The 20,088-nt window shown below is 37.9% G+C and overlaps 1 long non-coding RNA gene across 1 annotated transcript in view; it reads right to left on the bottom strand.

Annotated features, from left to right (window-relative positions):
• Window positions 1-19,877, bottom strand: part of LOC112649982 (uncharacterized) — a 76,403-nt gene extending 56,526 nt beyond the window's left edge. The window contains exon 1 of the long non-coding RNA XR_004807119.2: window positions 19,758-19,877. This is a non-coding gene — a long non-coding RNA (uncharacterized LOC112649982). The remainder of the gene's footprint in view (window positions 1-19,757) is intronic.
• Between the last annotated feature and the right edge of the window lie 211 nt (window positions 19,878-20,088).

The raw sequence follows: 20,088 nt of genomic DNA, 5'->3' as shown, positions 1-20,088 counted from the left end.
TTTCAGTGTTAAGCCTACAACCTAAAAATGATAATGAACCGCACTGAACATGTGTTAACATCTGAACATACAGATCACCAAATTTCTTGGCTTTTTAAGTGGAATTAACATATAGACAACTGTTGATCATGAAATGGTCTCCTTTTACACAAAGGCAAAGCCAGAGTATTTGACACTGTAGCCTCTACTCAGATTAGTGAATTCTACGCCCCCCTTCCTCCCAGGGGGTGTTCAAAGAAGAAAAGACTTCCTGCAGGCTGTACATTCTCAAGATTATTGAGCTTTGCTAAGAAACAAAAAGATCCAGGATGTTATCAATTTAGTCATCAAAATAAAAACAACAGATTGAAAGTGTTCAATGTGCTGTAATAGACATTGGAATTAAAGGAATACATTAGAAGACCAAGAAACAGGAACAAATACAAATACAAATAACAAATAAATTAATAAGACATTTAAAGTATGATAATAGTGGAACTTTAAATCAGTAGGAAAAGGATCTACTGTTGAATAAGGAGTATTAGGGTCATTGGTTAATACTTTCTTGGAAAAAAAATTAGTTATATCCAGTAAACTATATCACAACAAATAATATAAATTGGTTAAGGGTTTAAATGTAAAAATAATATTTTGTATTATTATAGTATTTATATTCTTGGTATTGGGAAAGTTTTGTAAGCATGGATTCTAAAATACAACTATAAAGCAAGTGCTTATATAATTGACTGTAATACACAAAGGAAAGAAGGAAGGAAGGAAGGAAGGAAGGAAGGAAGGAAGGAAGGAAGGAAGGAAGGAAGGAAGGAAAGGGAGCAAAACAGAAAACAAAGAAACAAAATAAAGTGAAAAAGACACAAGTTTTAGACCAAACTGAAAAAGCATTGGCAAATTTTGTGTTATAACACAATTATAACAAAGTGTTACTCTTATTAATATAAAGAAAATTCTTTCAAGTCAAATGAAGTCATAAACAATAATAGAAATAGACTAAAGAGTATAAAGAGATTATTCAAAAATGATCAGTGAGCAAAGAAATGCAAATTAAAACAATGAGATATCTATTTTTTTTTCTTTTACAATGGTATAGTTTTTTTATTTTGATAACGTAATCCTAAATTTTGAAAAGAGTATAAAGAAAAATCCAAGCTCTTATATGCTGGGAAGCATATAAAATTGCACAGCCATTCAACAGGGAAATTTATCAATACATACTAAAGCATTTAGAAACAACATACTGTTTACCTGAGCAAATCTACTTGCAGGATTTTAAACTATGAAAATTCATTGATATGCTTACCAGGAGTTTGGAGGAAAAATCTATAGTTTAAATGTCCTTTAATAGGCGAATCGGTTACATGAATTATATTACAAAAGTACAGTGGAAGACTTTATCACATTTAAATATTATAATAAAGATGTCTGTTTTTATAATGGATTGATATTCAAAAAATATTTTTATATAAAAATGCAGATTCAAAATGGTACATGTGGTATGGTATTGGGAAAATATGTATATAGATCTAAAAAGCCATACCCAAAAATATTAAGTAGATATTTTGAGGATTGAAATTTTACTAGTTATTTCCTTTTTGCCTATAATCATTTTACAATTTTTGTTCAATGACTAGATGCTACTTAAGTTATTTTTAAAACATATTAAAGGCTGACAAATTTTAGCTTCAATAGTACTTTTTGAAAATAAACTTTAAGGAAGTTTTAGATTTACAAAACAATTATAAAGGTTATCTGTACAGAGTTCCCATGTACCTCACACTTAGTTTTCTTTACTGTTAAACATCTTACCTTACTACGGTATCTTTGTTACAGTTAATGAACCAACACTGACATGATACTACCGAAGTTCATACTTTATTCAGATTTCCTTAGTTTTAACCTTTTTCTGTTCCAGGATCCTATCACATTACATTTAGTCTTCATGTCTCCTGAGGCTCCTCTTGGCTGAGAGTCTCTCAGACTTGCCTTGTTTTTAATGACCTTGACAGTTTCGAGGAGTCGTGAAAAGAAAACTTGTAAAACATCCCTTATTTAGATTTTTGTCTGCTGTTTTTCTCATGATTCGACCAGAGGTATGAATTCTGGGGATCCACACACAGGGGTTAAATGTCTCATCCATACTATCAACATGAATCATGGTCAACATCCTCCTTGACCTCCTCCTGTCTGAGGTAGTGTTTGCTAGATTTCATCACTTGAAAGTTACCCTCTTCCTCCTTTCTGTAGTCTTTGGAAGGAAGTGGGGCTTTGTGTTCCACCTTTATGAGAGGACAATATCTACATAAATTATTTGGAATTCTTCTTAATGGGAGATTTGTCTTTCCTTTTTTCGAAGTTTATCTATTTAGTCATTTATTCATATCAGTAGTAAGTCACAGACATTTATTCTATCCTTTTGGTTATAATCCTTTAACTATCTTATTTTTTTACTCAAATTATGCCAGTTTTGGCCTTTGCGAGGTCCTTCAGTTGGCTGTTTTGTCTTCTTGACATACTGAGTGTGTGTGTGTGTGTGTGTGTGTGTGAACACTTTCTTACTTTCTGGCACAGCAGCATGCTCCAGGCTCATTTTGTATATTTTCTGCCACAGTTCTATAATCAGACATCTTTTAAAGGAGCCCTGACTCTTTTTATTGGAAAATGGTATTAGAAACCAAGATATAAGTGCTGGGTATGCTTGCTGCTACTGGGGTGTTACTGCCTGTAAGCCATCTCAGCTGACAGTACAAGAGAATATTGTATATACTCAGATCTATAAATATCTCTTTCTGTAACTATATATCTATCTCAATCTAAGCATGAGCTCATCCTGATATCTCCAAATCTAACCAATACCACCACATGGATCATTCTAAATTCCTCCCCTTGCTAATCTGTAACATTGTAATTTCTTCAGCACTGAGAAACCTGGCTCCTGCCATCCACTCTCCAACTACTGAATTGTTCAATTTCATTTTACAAGTATAGCGGTTTTAGAATTGTTAACTTGTACTTCTACGGGAAACAACTTTATTAGTTATAACACTTACATCCTTTGCCTTTATTCTAGTAGAGCCTACTCCATTTCTAAACCTACTTAGGTTAACATATTTTTCTTCAACCCCTGCCAGTGAAAACAATTCAGAACTGTTGGTAATGTAGATTCATTTCTCACCTTTCATCTAAATTATTTTTTTATTGACAAACATTAAGACTCACTTGATGTGCTGTAAAAATCTATGACTTTTGATAAATGCAACAGATAATCTGTTAACAATCTCTATATTTTGCCTTTTCCGAGTTTATTCAGGTTGTCTATTTCCTCTTGTATGAGTTTTGACCAAGGAATTGGTCCACTTCATCTAGGTTATTTGATATGTTTAAAGCTATAAAGTATCCCCTAAGCATTGTCTGTCCTGTACTCTACAAATTTTAATAACTTGTATCTTTATTTTCATTTAAGTGAAAGTATTTTAGAATTTATCTTGAGATTTCTCCTTTGAGCCATCTGCTATTTAAAAGTATATTGCTTAATTTCGAAATATTTTAGAATTCTCCATCTGTCTTATTGACTTCTTTTTAATACCATTTTTTAATGCTTTCTATTCTTTTAAATATATCAAGGTGTGTTCAATGGCTCAGAACACAGGATTGGCAGACATTCCAAGTGGACTTGAGGGAAATATGTATTCTGCTTCTACTGGATTAAGTATTCCATAAATGCCAATTACGTCGAGTTGGCTGTTTAGACAACTATAAAGTTATGGATTTTTTGCCTGCTTGATGTATCAATTACTGACAGAGGGGGGTTTAAGGTTCTATTTAAAATAGCGAATTTGTCTATTTCTCCGTTTAGTTCTATAAATTTCTGCCTCATGTATTTTGACACTCTTTTGTTAGGTGCCTACATGTTTCTATGTCTTCTTGGATATTATCATTATGTAATGTCCCTTGTTATCCCTGAAAATGCTCTTGTTCTGAAGTTAGCTTTGTATGAAAATAGTAGACTACTATTTCAGATTTCTTTTAATTACTTCATATTTCTTTTAATTATTGTTAGTATGGTATATCTTTATTCAATCCTAACTGAGTCATAGCCACTCTTTTCTTTGTATTTAAATTTTTACAGTCTATATAAGATATGCTAACATATGGCTTTATCATGCTTGTTTCTAAGATTCCTGGATGTGTGAATCTGTGGTTTAGTATCTGCTGTTAATTATGGAAAATCCTTCTCCATTAATAATTCAAATACTTCTTTTGCTCCATTATTTCTTATCCTTCTGGTATTCTGATTATGCATATTTTACCCCTTTTGTGATTTTCTACTCAAAATGAATGCTTGAATGTTTTGATTTTTTCATATTCCTTTTTTTTTTTTATTCTAGTTTGAAAAGTTCCTTTTGACCTATCTTCAAGCTTACTGATTCTTTCGTCAGCCATGTTAAGTCTAGTGATAATCCTATTAGAAGCATTTTCCATTTTTGTTACAGGGTTTTTTATTTCCAGTATGTTCTTTTGGTACTTTCTTTCTCTTTTTTTTTTTAAAGATTTTTTTACTTATTTATTCATGAGAGACACACAGAGAGAGAGGCAGAGACACAGGTGGAGGGAGAAGCAGGCTCTATGTAGGGAGCCTGATGTGGGACTCAATCCAAGGACCCTGGGATCACGCCCTGGGCCAAAGGCTGATGCTTAACTGCTGAGCCACCCAGGCATCCCTCCTTTGGTACTTTCTTTGAGCTTCCATTCCTCTGTTTATATTACCTAACTCTTTACATGTTGTCTACTTTTTCCAGAGCCTTTAACATATTAATCATAGTTATTTTAAATTCCTTGTCTAACAATTAAAATCCTTGTTTTATATATCAGTCTGGTTCTAATGGTTACTTTGCCTCTTCAGAATGTTTTATCTTGCTTTTTGGCATACTTTGTCATCATTTGTTGAAAATTAAACATGTTATTCCAGGTAGGAGGAAATTATTAAATAGGCCTTTATTCTTTTTTTAAAAGATTTTAATTATTTATTTGAGAGACAGAATGTGGATGAGTGGCAGGGGGAGGGTCAAAGAGACAAGGAGGCTCCCCACTGAGCAGAGAGCCAGTCATGTGGCTCAATCCCAGGACCCTGAGATTATGACTTGAGCCAAAGTCAGATGCTTAATTGACTGAGCTACTTGGGCTCAGTGAGATTTTGTGTTAATCTGGCTAGGAGCTGGAATGGATCTGATGTTGGCTGTAGCTGTAGGTGGCAGAGGCTTCAAATTCCTCTAGGATTCTATTTTTTGTTAAGATTTTATTTATTTATTCATGAGAGACACAGAGAGAGAGAGGCAGAGACACAGGCAGAGGGAGAAGCAGGCTCCATGCAGGGAGCCTGATGCGGGACTCGATCCTGGGACTCCAGGATCACATCCTGGGCCAAAGGCAGCACTAAACCACTGAGCCACCCGGTCTGCCCTCCTCTAGGATCCTTGTATCAGTTTCCATTAAGTGTGGCCTTCCCCAAGTATTTCCCTTCAAAAAAAGTCTGTTTTACATCTCTTTCAACTATAACCCAGAGTAATTACACTGAAGTCTTGTTGATGGTGGTGGTAAGGTATGGGAAGGGAGAATGTTCTATTAGTTTTCAATTAAATGTCAGCCTTTTTAGTGGACCTGTGTCTCTGGCCTCTGACCTTCACAGTTGTTGTATAACCCTATCACCTGTATTTAGTTTCCTACTTCCTTAGCTACAGCATTCACAATCTATTTCCTTGAAAGAAAGGGTTCATGACTATATCCCACTATTTCTTGACTATATTCTATTCCTTCTTTGGTGAGACAAGATGGCTGGTATGGAATGGAGTTGGAAGAGTATGCTTCCCATGTGGGTTGGGGCTCTGAAAAAGTCTTTTCCCTGAAGAGTAAGCCTTTGTTGTGGAGAAAGCTCTGGTTGTATTTCACAATAATTACTCTTCCTCTCTGCTTGTCAGAGCCATGGGATCTTAACTCTTTACCATGAGAACCTACTATGGTTCTAGAAGTTAAAATCCTTGAAAGTATAGGGCCCCCTCAAAGGACAGCCCCAAAAAGCTTCTTACTCTCACAGTAGTCCATACTCAGCCTTCAGTAATTCATCAAAATTACCATTTGAGTGTCTTAAGAGTTCATAAAGTCTAGCTTTTTTTGTTCCTGGTCAGCTCATCTCAGCTATTAGTCTCTCCATGTGCCTATTTCTCCCGATTTCAGGGTATTGGTTCAACCTGAAACCTCAGTTTTCTGATAGGTCCAAGAAAAATTATTGATTCTTAATTTGTCCAATTTTTTCTTGCTGTAAAGGTGGGAGTGACCATTTCCATGCCCTTTACATTTCAGAACTGAAACCAGGAGGCTCTAGGAATAATTTTTAAAAATCATATTCATAGCTAGCTCTTTAGAAAGTAAATCAAACTTGAATTACAGTTTCTCATTTCCAAATAATATTTGCTATCTTTTTTTAAATAATTAGATGTCATTTCAATATGCTTAGCAATTGGTTGATGTAAACCTAAATACCTCAATATTGGAGTTATATATGATGAGGTGAAGAAGTTTCATGCTGTATTTCTGAGTTTTTATTTCCCACTTCCCACCTCTGTGTAAATTACAATGATGATGAGGATGACGATGAGGATAAAACCTAAGCCAAATAACTTGTCAATAGTCTTCTGAATAACAACTCCACCAAGCCAGTTCTATTAGGAATGCCCAGAACTAGCAGTTAGCTCCTCAAGGATCTACTGAGGACTCCACAGACACTAGAGATGTACAAAAGGCAGACTGTCTCCAAAAGATTTCCTTCTTCCTGAAGAATAGAATGGGATTAAGACTCTTGCTCAGCTTGCTTGGGAATCCAATGTCTCTCTTTTGCTGAAAACTATCAAATCAATAAATGCTTTCTCACTTCAGAGTTGGAGTAAAGATTGAATGGGGGGGGGAGTGAAGTAGAGCGCATTCTGGCATTTACCCACTCCACAAAGGGCTGTGTGGCTGGAGCTCCACATTCAGACACTAATGAGTCTTTGCAATTGAATAGCTTTGGCTGCTTTTACCCTTTCCTTTGTGTCTGTCCAGAAAGACAGTTGGAAAGCTCCCTCACAACCACCTCCACCACTCCAAAAATGACATTTCCTCTGTGAGAAAGAATAAGCAGTGTCGGCTACTAGAACTATCACCTGTGGTCTCCCATTCCACAGTCTCTGGATAAAACACAAAAATAAATATTAATTTTAGACACATAAGAATTGATTTTTTAAAAAGTATGCCATTAATTAGTTCTTCGGGTTTTATTGTAGAGTTTTTTTCTTCTTGTTTCTTTCTTTTTTCCTGCTTTTCCTCATTCTTCAACTGATACCAGAATAATCCAGAAAAATCAGGAAGTTGGTTCTCTTTTAGAGATTGAATTTATACAGTTATTTTATTTTTTTCCTATGAAACTATTGAAATAGTAAGCTGTTTCGATATCAGTATTAAAATAGATGGTATTAATAGATATATTCCTATATTGCCTAAAATGCAAATGAATTTAAGTGAAATTTAAAAGTATCTATTTCTTTCCTTGCTCTGTTGTTATGTTGTAACATTCTTTTAGGAATGTGAAATTCCTGACATTTTCAAGGGATCACATAGCCTTCAGATGTTGCTTTGGAGTCTCCACTCTGCCCACACCATTACCAATATCTTGTGCAATGAACATTGTGTATTTTCCACATTTTGGTTAGTACTCTTAACAAAAGTATCTTTAATGAGGAAATGTGGATTTTTCTCTCCCAATTTATGTGTGCGTGTGTGTATGACAGGGAAAGAAATTAGAGGTTAGACATCCCTGCCTCGAATACTTATTATAATGAAGTTACGACTGTCTATGTTTGGCACACATGAGTAGTATTCATGCTGAATAAGAGGCTATACAAATTATAGTTTTGCATAAATGAATAATTTCATATATGTTGATAATTCATGCACTGTCAAGTGATCCAAAGAACACTGATGCTTTCCAAGTTTTTTTTTTTTTTTTCCACTTTGCTAAAAGGGACATGATGAGATACTTTCTTTGATAGGAGAGGCAAATAGAACAAACACCCCTCCTCACCAGCTTCCTACAACTTGACAGACTGTAGAGTTGACCTTCAATATGTGCCTGCTTCATGCGTCTCAGCAGACCAGAATGCCAACTGTTATTTCTTCTTCTCCCGAAGGAACGACTGGTAAATGTTACCCAGATGAAGGTAGACAATATTCTATTAAATGTGGTCTTTAGCTAATTGTGCCAAGCATTATGATGCTTTAGCAAGAGGCAACATTATTCATGGTTTCCTGTAGTAATTTCTCCTCCAGGGCTCATCAACTAGACCTCTCTGCAAGATGCAAACTCAGAAAGTTATCAGCTTAATCGCCATTGACTCTGAAGGAGAAGCCAATGTTTTATAACATATTAGTGTCTTCCTCTTTAAAAACTCAGTGAATATTTGGTAACAAGCTTTTTATACACAATGACAGTTCCATGGTTAATTTGTCAGAAGCTCCTATTTGAGTTGAGGCTGGTTTGGGCCAGGTCTTTGCGTGTCTGCTTAACTGCCAGCATGGACCAAACAGAAGCTGTGAGCTGAGGAGCTGTAGGATTTTCTCAGAGAATATCAGGATATTGAGGCAAGACGGAGTTAGGCACTGAGACACTGAGTGAGCTAAAAAGTCATTTTGGGGATTCTGAGCACAGAGTGATGGCTCCTCTGCAATCTGCATATAGTCTAGTACAATGGTTGCATGTGTGAGTCCCAGGAATAAACATAGGAAAACCAAACAACTCAAAGCTGAGGGAGCTGTTTCACCAAATACTATAATATAGTGGAATGCAGGTAGCACTGATATGAGTATTCAATAGAATATGACACAGAATAGGGGGCAAAAGCCATAATACATCATCACAAAGCACTGATATTCAGTTTTAGATTTTTTTTTTTTTGAGGGTATTAAGAAATAGAGTATGGACTGCACTTTGGCAAGTATTCCTATTTGTGAGCATTCACAAGATTCCCTAAAGACACCAATATATATATATATATATATATATATATATATATATATATATGGAACTTTACTGAGGTCTAGAGTTCTCATGGCAGCAAGATAGTGCTAATTCATTTATTATTATGACTGTGATTTAATTAATTCCTACAGGATGGTGAGCACTGACAACAGGCAGGCTATATTTTTATACTTGAGCTATTCCTAATCATACCCTCCAATCTCAATGCCACCTTCAGTGTTTCCCATAGGAAAACTGTGTGCCTATGTTTGAAACAAGATTATTTCTTAGTCCTTATATATAAGCTGGAAACGCAATAACGCAGATGGTAAAAAATGAACTGAAGACAGGAAGCACAAAAGATTAGGGAAGATATAAATGTATTTTTCTTAAGTTGATCTATTTGGTTTGGAGTATCCTATGATATTTCAGAATTATGTTCACTATTTTTTTTAAAGATTTTATTTATTTATTCATGAGAAACACATAGAGAGGTAGAGACACAGGCAGAGGGAGAAGCAGGATCCCCGCAGGGAGCCCGATGTGGGACTCGATCCCAGGACCCTGAGGTCACACCTTGAGCCAAAGGCAGATGCTCAACCGCTGAGCCACCCAGGTGTCCCTATGTTCACTATTTTTAATATAAATTGTGTCCAGACAAGCAAAATAGAGTTTCTAAAGGAGAATTTAAGCATCATTTTCAAATTCCCTAACTCTCTAAGAATTTATTCAGCTAATGAATCAATTAGCTAATAGTTATGATGTACCTTTAGAGTGTCCAGTCCTGCCTTTCCATGTTCCATTAAGTGATGATACTGGCTTCTCCATCAGTTTAGCTTTTTCTCCTTCAGCTCTGCAGTAACTTGTATAAGGTGTCTGTGCACAATGTATCCAGCTGTGATTGACTTCCTGGCCTCAGTGTTCTGTTTTTGTTGTGTTGTTTTTTTTCCCCCCAACTCAAAAATTAAAGGCAGATTCCTTTGGATGGAAATATTTAGAAAATTGCTATGAGTGTAGGTAGTTCCCAGAAGGCAAAACTTTAATATCCTACTTTTACTTAGAGTGCTAAATGTTCATAGACTCTTTCTAGGAGCACACTGGTAAATGTTATTTTTGCAACCTAATGAAATACTCGACTCCCATGAATGGATTTAATTCTTCCTGAGATTTCCAGGGAGAGGTTCTTGAAGGGCCTTCTTATAGATTAAAATGAATTATACTTGTTTTACTTACTATATTGGGCTATATTGCTACAGTGAGAGAAAAGATTGGGAAAATATAAAGTTTGTATCGTGGCCTTGGAATTTAGGGCCACCTAGAAGCACCCTGCTCCCAGTATGGAAACTGGCTTAAAAATGAGTCCAATGTTCTCTCCATTACTCCTCCACATCTAGGTGATCTTAGAGTAATGAACAAGATGAAGAGAGACAAATATGCATCGCCCCAGCCTAACCCATAGACAAGTACACTGTCCTCACATTTAACCTGCTGTGTAATTTCCAGGGCACAGTCTAGGAAGGATCTCCATCCTCCCATGGAATGGGTTACTGTATTTAAATCCATTTTCCCATAAAGAATATTTTATTTTACCAGGTTTGCTGCTTGTAACTTGTTTGCTCTGAGTTGAAGGATTGAGTTTAAACACATTCAAGGTTGATCTTGGTACATTTCTTGTTCACAAAGCCAAAGAGCACACAAGAGGTAAAACAGCATTTTGGCCACGTCTCCACCACAAAAAAAAATACATAAAGGTTTATTATAGCAACTGACTCACTTGGGCCAAAGAACCAGACTTTAGTGCTAATTGTAAATGCTGTAGACATATTTTTTTTCCCCTCACTAACAATTAACACTTATTCCAATATATGCTTTCCTGGATTAAACATGTGAATGGGCATGACTGTTTCTTTTCAACTGGCAGCTGTAATGCCATTTAAAAACCTAACAAGTTTTTCTAATACCACTTCCAGTCTTACAATTACCAGCTGGATCTTTAACTGGAGCTTGAGCCCAATGTTTAATTTAAATTAGGATATCTATCAAACTTGAACTTTGGAGCGTGTATGTTCCTTTATTATGAAAAGTCCTGAGGCCTTTGGCCCCATCTGTGCTTGTAGAACTGCTGTCTGAAATGTCAATGGGATGAGATATTTGAATGGCATCTTGTCCATCATTCTTTATGGAATAATACTCTGAGTAATATACTCGTATCCCTTATATCCATCAGCTTTGCCTTTTGAACCCAAAAATATTTATTTAAGTGTTGGACTGGCTGAGCAGTTGAGGCTTGGAGACTAGTTCTATTGGGATTCAACAAGCAGTGAAAGATTTCAGAGAAAACCAAAGGGAATATAAAGAGTGAAAACTGTTTTATGAGAGAGAGAGAGACAGAGAGAGAGAGAGAGAGAGAGAGAGAGAGAATGGCATTAATTAGAGATCAGCCTGCTTTTAAGATGACACCCTTCTTAAAATCCATCTGTAACCTATCCTTTCTGGTATAGTTCTCAGGTTGTATTGTCTATCAGGTTCGTATTTGTTGAACCTGTAGGTTTCAACCATCTATAAGTTGCTGGAAGTAACTTTTCGGTGGAATAGTATGTGGTTTGTACTTTAATCTACAACAACTCAAGATCTGAGAAAGATGGGATATATTCTTTGATTTTTAAAATACAGATGCAGTGGGGCACCCGGGTGGCTCAGCAGCTGGGCAGTTGCCTTTGGCATCCCAGGCATGGGGCCTGCTTCTCCCTCTGCTTGTGTCTCTGTCTCTCTCTCTCTCTCTGTGTCTCTCTGAGGCCACATGTACTGGCTATGGAAGCCTGAACAAGTCCCTTCATGTCCTTTTGTTTCAGCTCTTTTATGGGGAAAATAACTGCACCTACCCCAGAGTATATGTGAACACCCTAAGACTTAATAAATTAAAACCCCTAGTATAGCATCTGGTATAATATTAAGTGCTTACCAAATCTCCAATACCAAACTGGTATTGTCATTTCCAGTTATGAAATGTGATAATTCTTTCACCTTTAGGGTAACCCCTGCTGAACTGGTTAGACGTGTAGGACCCAAACATCAGCAGATGAAGGAAGGTAAGAGATAAAAATGGGCAGCCAAAACATGAAGCAATAGAAAGGAAAGTTGAGGGGCACCTGGGTGGCTCAGTCGATTAAGTGCTTGCCTTCAGCTCAGGTCATGATCTCAGGGTCCTGGAATGAGCCCCAGTTTGGGCTTCCTGCTCAGCCTCCTGCTCAGAGTCTGCTTCTTCCTCTTCCTCTGCTCCTGCTCTTTCTATCTCAAATAAATGAATAAAATCTTACCCCCCCCCCAAAAAAAAAGAAAGTAGAGTTGAAAGTACATCTTGGGTGCCAAAGTAAAACAACTCATTTAGGCAAATCTCCTGATAATTAAGCTCCGTGGATCCTTTCGTTTAAACCCAAATTCATTGAACTTTAGGCAAAAGTGTAGGCAGCCCGCTTTCAATACACTCCCAGGAGCACACATATAGAATGTACAAGAGGGAGGCGTACTGGGAGTTTCCCTGCGCATCAATGCTGTGTTGCATTTCATATTTAGAGGCATAGCAGCAGATCGCCAGCAGGACCTTATAGAAGCAATAAAATATTTTCATGTGAAATAATTCAATGATGAAGCCATTGGCTCCATCCGGTACCAAATTGACTTTGGGCAAGAGTTCTAAAAGGATTATAGAAGCATTGATAAGCTAAAGAGTGTATTAACATACAGTTAATTGAGTTGGAGGGTTGTGGAGACAGTCCTGTTGTCTTTATTCCTTCCTGCTGACCACGCCTTTGTGTTTCCTTCACTGCTTCCTTTCCACTGTTTCTTTATGTGCAGGCCTTCCAGGAAGTTCCTGACCCATTTCGGCCTGTATGTTCTACTTCAGGAATCCAATCCACACTCACAGCTTCATTATCGATAATGGGTCTCCCCAAGTCTGCGTGTGAATGGGCACTGACCGGATGGATCTAGACCTTCCTTATGAAGCAATGGCACTTTATCCTCACAAAAGCTAATACCCGCATACACTAGCTTTCCTGCAAACCAGAGCCTTTGTCTCAAGAATCTATTTCTCACTGTTTAAGTGGCAACCAGGCTGGTTGCCTTAGGAACTAAATGTAACCTTTGATTGTTTATTTCTCTTCCCTTTCCTCATTTGGCCCATTATCAAACCTATATAGTTTTCCTTCATAATATCTTCTCCTCACCCCCCTTTACCATCCAAATGTTATTATTCTAATATGGTCTTTATGGATACATTTATAATAGCTGTGCCTCCTAGACAAGCTGCAGGGAGAGGGCTGATATGATATTTGATTCAATTTTGGTAGCTTCTTAATATACTACCTAGTTCCCAAATTTATCACTATCCCATTCATATTCTTGTGGCAATTACAAGAACGGCCACATTCACAGTGATTAAAATAATGACCTTTCTTTATTTGAGACCTTTAATAACTCCCTGTGGTTTAGCCTAGAAGTCCTAAATATGTTATCAAATATCACACATTGATATTGCATGTTCACTCCAGTGATATGTATGTGTGATTACAGGGAGGGAACTATAGATCCCTCCCCTTTCTTCCCCACTCAAGGAAACATGGCCAAATGCAATCAAGGGCGGGACTGCCTATGAACCCTCTCCCAGCAAAATAACAATTTAACTGATGAAAGTTAAAAAAAGAAATCATTTAAAGTCTCAAGAAATTTTCCTAAGGGCATATAGCATATGGAGAAATATTCATTCAAGAAAATCTGCTAAACCTTAGTCAGAACAACAAGAATCCATGGTATTTGAGCTGTAATTCACTCCATTACCCTCCAACAACCCCCCTGCCCTGAGTTTTGTGATAGGGAAGAAATAGGACAGTGGTCCTACTGTAGATAGTGTGGTCAAGAGGCAGAGGCTCCTTCTCCCTCTATTTCCTAGTCTAGGGCTATAGTGTCACCACGGGGGGCGCAGACTGCTGATATTTCTCATCCCTTATCTCCCACCCTTCAGCCCCATTGCAGGAGCTCTATTCCTGACAGGCACAGCCAACTGAACCAGGTTTCTCTTGCCCTACCCAGCCCTGACTTTTAGATCTATCCCATGTATGGCAGACTGAGAATACTGGGCTCTGGATTGCCCCTGTCCCAACTCCCTCATTGGTTGGAAGTTCCATGCCTACGGCAAACCAGTACAATCGAGGACTGCCACCCTTTCCATGCCCAACAGCAAAGCGGGATGTCACTCTTGAAAAACCAGTCGCCATTCCCAGGTCCAGGAGAATGATGCAGGAGTTCTGTGTAAGAAGAAGTCAAGCCAAAAAAAAAAAAAAAAAAAAAAGAAGAAGAAGAAGAAGAAGTCAAGCCGTAAGGGCAAAGAGTTTCACAGCTCTGCCTTTAGGGAATGACTTTATTTGGGATAAACCAGAACTCCATTCTTCAGGTCATTGTCTAAAACAATGGAGATTTTGGTGGAGAAAAATTTAAAGGTTAGTCGATCTGATAAATGCAAAATATCACAGCATCCAGAGGTTAAACAGAGGGAACCAGGTGAAGAGACAGTCAAGAACAGCCATCCTAGGATCACGGATAACTCTGTACACTGTGTCCTGGCACCAGGCTGTACCCATTCAGGATATGAGGATATGAGGCCAACTTGAAAGCATCCCCCAAGCCACACATAGTCCCACCAACACAGGGGAGAAGCTTCAATGGCGCAAGTAGCCTCAAAACCGTGACTGAGCAATGACCTAGTCTCACCAGGAGTGACTCCTAGAATGTGGGCTTAAAAATACTATCATGACCTGATAAAGGCCATCTATGAAAAACCCAAAGCTGACATTATACTAAATTGTGAAACACTAAATGCTTTCTTCTTCAGATCAGGAACAAGACAAGGATATCTAGTTCTAGCACTTCCACTTAATATCATTCTAAAAGTTCTAGTCAGGGCAATTCGGTGAAAATAAATAAGACATCCATACATCCGTATGTACGCACATACATAGTGTCTGGATTGGAAAAAAAAAAAAAGCAAATTTATTCCTATTTGCAGATGACATGAAATCCTAAAGAATCTACACCCCCTCCAGAAAACAAAAACAAAAACTGTTAAGAGCTAATAAATGAGTTCAGCAAAATTGCAGAACACAAGATCGAGATACAAAACTCAATTCTATTTCTGATCACTAGCAATGACATTCTGAAGACAAAATTAAGAAGATTCTTCCTGCAAGGGAAGGGCTACGAGTTGTTTCACTTTACAGAGGAGATGACCGAGGTTGAGAGAGCCTTGCTGGCTGCCACCTACACCGCTGAGGGAAATGATTTGACTGTTTAGTTGCTGTCTCTTCATGGCTCAACCCAACTTTCCCTGGAGTCATTCTTTGATTTGGTTTCCCTTTGGTCTGTGGCTTTGGCACATTTTCTCAACATGCCCCTGTTTATTTCATCCATATGGCAGTTGTCATTGGATGTCACACAGTCTGTAATCTTAGAGGATGGCTCGTGTTTGCTTTTTCGCTCTACTCTAGTAGGTCAGGGTTCTGATATCCACCACTCGGCTCTCCCGGCAGGGGAATAATCAAGGAGCCTTGGGAGAAACAGGCGTTCCTACCATTGGCCTCTGGGGCCTTGGCTGCTTCCTGCGTGATGAGGAGTGAAGGCTGGATGTGATAATAAAGAGTCTTCTTTGTGTTCTCTCATTATTTATGCCACATCTGCCTCTCAGCATTTGTGTCAATGAGTCACTATAATTACAGCCATTGGATAATTTCCTTCGTTTTGCACACATTCCCCACTGTGTCAGTGCCACATCAGAGAAAACCAACCTTCGCACCCCTGCGGCACCAGCAGCAGCAAGGTCCCCTCTTCCCGCCTACGTGGTGGTTAGCCAAGTCTGGGGACATGTTCTACACTTCTCATCCTGACAGGAAGTGAGGTCACTGGGGACAGAAACTCCTTTCTCTATATAAAAGCCAAAACTTTCACCCAGAATGTTGCTTTAAGATGATTTACAGAAAAATCAACTAAGCTGTCCCTGGAAGTGAACTGGGTGTGAACACACTCTTGTCTCTCTTGCCCAAATGGAGACGTAATTCCCTGACCAACTAGCAGAATGTTATAAGGCAAATATTTGGTTTAGTTAAATATGAAAGGAATTCCTGAAAGAGAAAAAAGTACCCTGAAAATGAGCAAAGCTCTCTGTAGGTTTTTAGCTCCTTCATCGCAATACTGCCTAGTTACTAGGATGGGTCAGAAAAGGTGGGCCTGGAGCAAGAGCTCCACTTTGCCAGGGGACAGCATCCGTCTTGTCATCCTACATGATAATAAGAAAGAAAAAAAGAGCCCTGACCATTATGGGTTTCTTTTCTGATTAATGCTGTGGCTGTTCACTGATTGAAGCACCGCGTATAGTTTCTATTGGGACCCACTAGGTGAACATTTATTTATTTATTTAACCACATTTCATGTGCTTTTTGTTTTGTTTTAAGGAAAATACGAATTCCCATTTGTACCTGAACAAATGGGAACACTGTATTAAACTGTATTAAACTGTATTAAAGGAAACACTGTATTAAAGGAAAGACTGCAAAAAACAAACAGAGATACAAAGAAATGGGAAAGGAGAAAATGTTAGATATTTTCTAAGATAACGGATACGCTTTCCTTGTTGCTACTGTGTCAGCAACGCTTGCCCTCCTGCCTCTGAGCTGGGCAGGCTGGCTGCCCATGTGATTTAAGATCACATAAAAACTAACTGACCATAAATGTCCATCCCTCACTTCCACTCTGTCTTAGATCCAAAAGGTGAAGGCATTGCCTCTAGAATGTCATTGTGGAAATTCTACACTTCCATTAGCATGGATAGCTTTTGTGATTTTCCAGCTTTTCTTTTTTCCAAAGCAGGATATTTTCTCAAAAGAAAGCTTATGGTTGAACTCTAATATTACAAAATCAAGAGAAACGGAGATGCTGGGTTTGAAAAGGAAAAATCGGACTGGACTAGAGGGCTCCCAGTAACACCGAAGAAGTAAATGCTTGCCACCAATGACCCTGAGACCTGGCCACGAACTTTACAGCTCTATGGAACTTTCTTCGGAAAGCACTCAATCAATGATCGATTCAGAAAGGACACCTGAGCCCTGTGGGAATGCAAACTGACGGGTTATCTTGTGGTAGAGTGAGAACCAGTTATGGAGGAAAGAAAGATGAGCAGTGGAAGCTGATGTCAACGGGGCAGTTCTCAGTGGGAGCTCCACTGGGGCAATTGCAGTTGGCATTCAACCATCAGTGCCAACGTGAGCAGGAGCCTTTCACTTAATGTCATGGGAGCCCTTCAAGTGTTTCCAACTCTTGATGCCATGTTCCAGTTTTGGATGTCAAAGATCTCCGGCGAACGTGCGATCATCTTCTCAGGGTTCCGTGTGGCCTTTTAGGATGTGCTATGCTTGGAGAAGTTGATAAAGCGACACAAGGGCCCACGTACCGGGGAGTGCATCATAGAGCATCATATCCCCGTGTCAGGATATGCCTCACTCACCGAAAGGCGGAAAAGCAAGAGAGGTAGGAGGCTTTGGGCCACACCTCAACGACTTTAGACGTAAAGATAAAACCTCAGGATGAGCAGTCAAAGCCCCGAGCAACTCATAGTGTAGGACTGAAGTCTATAGACCAAAGTCTTTATTTGTAAAGTGAAGGGTTTCAGTAAATACTTATAAATTACCAGTGAATGAAAACAGTGAACAAATAATTTTTTCTCTCTTTCAACATTGGTTTGGCTTTTCTTGTTGGAATCTGATAAATGCTTTCTTGTGATCATCCTGTTTTAGGAAGAATTATTTTTCATGGTTAAAAAACAAAAACTGTTTTAACTGGGGCAGTGTTGACAAGAATTGCTTCAAGCAATTTTGTATAATAGAATTTCACAGTAAAAAATTAACTACAAACCACTGACCTAGCCCATTGTCTTTTCTCAATACCACAATTTTGCTGCTGAAAAAGAGGGTTTGCTATTCAAGAATGCAAAAAGTGTGATTCAAGAATCAAGCCTTTTCATCTCTCATGGGATATTGTCCTTTATCAGAGCATGCTTGGTGGATAAATATGTAAATTATTATGCAAAGCAGGATGGAGTAATTCAAATTGACAGTTGCCCTATTTTTTTAAAAAAATTAAAATGTGAAAGCCTTGAAAATGTGTCTGCTGACAACAAAGGAAGTTCTTGTTAAGATCAACATTATTTGGTATCATTTTCATGTATTTTTTAAACACATGAATTCTTGCTTTACTTTCTATTTTGAATTTTTCCTCATCAATGTATTCGATAAAGGTGGTTTAAGTGAGAAAATTTAAATTATATATGTATATTTTATATCTTTACATATTATATAATTATATACATATATATGAGAGAAAATAGAGATTATTCTCTTTACTATTTTTCTATTCTCCTCTAAAGCTGCTTTATTGGACCTTTAATAAAGAACATCTACAGCTAGCAATTATTTACAAAAGAATTAATTGCTGTATTTGAGAGAACACACCATTACAATTTGCTATTGAACTGCCACCAAGTCAGCCAATTTTCATCCTAGTACTCTTCGGCTCTGTCTTTCCTACCGTGAAAGCAGATGAGTTGACTCTCTTCTTACCTACAATAAACCTCCATTGAAGCTCTGGATTCCTTTGCCTCATAACTTCTCTTGGTCTTTACCTTGCCAGGATTCCTTTTTTTTTTTTTTCCTTTAGTATCATTTCTTTCTCCTTACTTTCTGTATCATTCCCACCACCATGAGTCTAATATCACCTAAACATACAAAAACTACCTTTACCCCAAACCATTACCACATTTCTTTGCTTCCCTCCATAGCAAGACTCCTAGCAAGGTTCTCTATATACCTGCTGTTTCTACTTCTTTACCTCCTGTTCTCTTACTCAATCCAAATCAAGCATCCAGCAATGTGGCTCGATTTGTTGAGGTCTCATGACCCACATCCTGTTAAAACCATTGCTTAGTTTTTGTCTTCCTCTTATCTGGTTTCTTGGCAACTCTTGGCACTGTCTTTAACGTTTTCTTCTCTGGGCTTAGAGCAAGCAGTGGTTCCTTCAACTGCAAGGTCTTTCCCAACTGTCTAACTGTTGATGTCCTCATAACCTCTCTCCTTCTATTACTACACTTACCCTCTAAGCAATTTAGTCTCAGGGCTTTGCAGATCATCAAACGAGTATTACTAATTCTGACTTCTTTGATAAACACCAGACTCATAGGCAACTGAATACTTGACATCATCAGTTGGAAGTCCAGTAGTCACCAAAAACTTAACATAGCCAACAAAGAGCCTTTGGTTCCCCATCCCCTCACCCCAACACAAACCCCAGAATCCTCAGCTTACCAAGTCTTCAACATTTAAGTAAATGGTAATGTTATGGATCTAGCTCTAGGGTCAAGATCTTAACTTTAATTTGTCACTTATCTTTCCACATCTAACTCACCAATATAACCTGTTGCTCTACCAACAGTATCTATTTTTAATCTGAACTCTACTGCTACTACTAGAGTCAAAAATATTGTCTCTTATCTGGCCTTGGGTAACAGTTTTCCTAACCATAGTCTTTCCACCTCATTTTAATCAGAGTGATTTAATTTTTTTTTTTTTTTTTTTTTTTAACCAGGACCTACCAGACACTACATGATCTGACACTTGCCTACCTCTCAGGTCCATCCCTCTGTACTGTCTCCCATGTCTCTTACTCCTCAGCCACAGCAGCTTAGAGTATTTATTCTCCAGCATATGACTGCTACTTCTCCATATTCAAGGACCAACTTGAATGTCGCCTCCTTAGAGAATCTTCTCAGATCACCATGGCTAAATAAGAACCACTGAACCCTCCCCACCAACCCCCCACCCCCACACACAATCGCTAACTACTTTCTCTCTTTTACATTATTTTGTTTTATTTGTAGCACTTAAACATTACCATAAGGTACGTTTTTAAAAATATTTCATTTTATATTATTTTCCCATTTTCTACCTCCTCAT

The sequence above is a fragment of the Canis lupus genome, chromosome 19 (genome assembly GCF_003254725.2).
Source record: "Canis lupus dingo isolate Sandy chromosome 19, ASM325472v2, whole genome shotgun sequence".
Taxonomy (NCBI): domain Eukaryota; kingdom Metazoa; phylum Chordata; class Mammalia; order Carnivora; family Canidae; genus Canis; species Canis lupus.
Note: the sequence above shows the minus strand (reverse complement) of the source record. Positions and strands in the feature narration are given on the sequence as shown.